The following is a 2,406-nucleotide window of genomic DNA, read 5'->3' on the forward strand; positions in this document are numbered from 1 at the left end:
TTAAATATTTCTATAGAGATACTTTTTCTAACATTGTCGTTAATATGGATAGTATCAAGAAAAGAATCCAAATAATCAGGCTCTTAATTATGTTGCTTCCAGGGGATTTGGCAGCAATCTGTTTGGAGCCTCATATTAATCCATCAGGTAGCCCTTGAACTCTTATGTTTGGAAATGTGCTAAGAAATCTTCCTTGGAAATTAGGGGATGATGACATGTTGCCCTGTCATCACTCCCCTGCCTACGAGGTTCTCTATATTTTGGGGAAGAAAGGACAGGTTTGCTCTGCTCTGCTTAGGTTTGCATTGGCTTACACATCTGTCTTTAGAGATACGATTTCCTTGTGAATTTTATATTTGACTAGAACGGAACCAAATTTGGAAGTTGATATATTTTTATCTGAGAAAAAAAAACATGTATGCATGGTAACATTTTTTTAAAAAATGCATCTGCAGGGAAAATATTACAATATCACAGAAATTTTAATCTCCTTGAATATTTTTTTATGCTTTATTTTCAAGAAAAATTTGAACTTGATAATATTCTAAATATGTAACTTTGGAAGAAAATTTTTCACCATCTTTATCTCACAGTAAGTATTATTTTGAAAATTAGAGGGTTATATATCCATTCAAGAAGGCTTGGCATAATCGTAAAGCACTAGGCTACTAACAAAAATGCAGGTAGTTTGAAACCAGCATCTGATTCAGAAGATAAAGTGTGGCAGCCTGCATCAGTAGAGGTAGGGTGCCTTGGAAACCCTATGGTGGAGTTCACCTCCATGCTATAGGATCAATATGACTCAAAATCAACAGAAGGCAAGGCTTTGCATTGTTAGGTCAGATAAAAAAGAAAGGAAACATTATAAGAAGAATAGATAAAGATAGAGATATTTATGCCTGATCTTAAGTAATGTCATGATTTGTTGGAAAAAATATGTGGAGTTGAAGGGATGAGTAGTGCATAAGCAAAGTTAGTGTTCTGGATATTCAACTTTCTGAAGGAATTTTATTTTGGATAGTTAAATTAAGAAAGCAACATACCCTCTGACAATGAATATCCTGTAGTCTACAATTTGAGTCACAAAAATACAAGGTTTTCATGCAAAGCACATTTATAAATGAGTCAGTAAAGCCAATCACATAGGATACAGTGATGAGAGAGTGGCAGAGTGAACTGGACATAACAACTGGGTATTATAGAGGATTGCAAATAGCTACATAACGATCATAGGCCATTGAAGAGAGAAGTAAACATTCAGTGGCAGCCAGGGAGCCAAAGAAATACATTTGGGTATAACAGCCTCTGAATGAAATATACTTGTTGGAAGTCAGTAAGTTAGCTAAGGTTTTTGGGGTAAGCACTATTGAGTAACTGAAATCAAGGAGGAGAGATGACTGAGGAAAAAATACTATGTTCTCAGAGTATTTGCTCACCATATAGACCGAGTAAGCATGGTGAAAACATACTACCCTGATGCACACCATTCTTGATTTAAAACCATGCAGTATAACCTTGTTTTGCTAGAACAACTGCCTCTTGATCTATGCTCAGGTTTCTCATGAGCATGATTCAGTGTTCTGGGATTCCCATTTCATAAATTTTGAAAGCCTGAGAAAATAAAATATAAAATAAAAGACTAAATATTGAATATTCATTTCCAGAGAACATGTTGTTTTGTTAGGGCAAGGAATAACCATGAATAATTGGATTATCAATTATCCTCCTCCAAGGAGTAGGACTTACTTGGCTTTAAATAAGTGAAAATGAGGGTGCCATAGAAGATGGAGACCCCCAGGAGGTGGGAGGCACAGGTAGAGGAGGCTTTTCACTTGCCTGCTGTGGATTTGATTTTCAGGATAGTAGAGACAATGGATGCATAGGACAAAAGATGATTACAAGAGACACTAGTAGTGTACAGCCACCAATAATGAATGTTATGATCTCCACGTCATGTGTGTCAGTGCAAGACAGGACTATAATTGGGGTTGTGTCACAGAAAAAGTGATGGATTATATTGGAGTCACAGAAATGCAAGGTGTTCACAGCAATCACAATGACGAAGATTTCACTAAATGCAGTTACATAGGATGCAGTGATGAGGGAGCGACAAAGGGCCACAGACATAACAACTGGGTATAGTAGAGGATTGCAAATAGCTACATAGCGGTCATAGGCCATTGAAGACAAAAGAATGCATTCGGTAGCAGCCAAGGAGGCAAAAAAATACATCTGGGTGAAACAGGCACCAAATGAAATATCCTTGTTGGAAGTCAGTAAGTTTTCTAAGGTTTTAGGAGTAATGACTGTGGAGTAGCTGAGATCAAGGAAGGACAGATGACTGATGAAATAATACATGGGAGTGTGAAGCTGGAGATCCAAGCGGATTACTAGTAGCATCCCTGC

General features: G+C 37.1%; 1 pseudogene; it reads right to left on the bottom strand.

The window, feature by feature from the left end:
• Window positions 1–1,828: 1,828 nt before the first annotated feature.
• On the bottom strand, window positions 1,829–2,400 carry LOC122152090 (annotated as a pseudogene).
• Between the last annotated feature and the right edge of the window lie 6 nt (window positions 2,401–2,406).

The sequence above is a fragment of the Orycteropus afer genome, unplaced genomic scaffold (assembly GCF_000298275.1).
Source record: "Orycteropus afer afer isolate SDZICR_OR568_19922 unplaced genomic scaffold, OryAfe1.0 scaffold01603, whole genome shotgun sequence".
NCBI lineage: Eukaryota > Metazoa > Chordata > Mammalia > Tubulidentata > Orycteropodidae > Orycteropus > Orycteropus afer.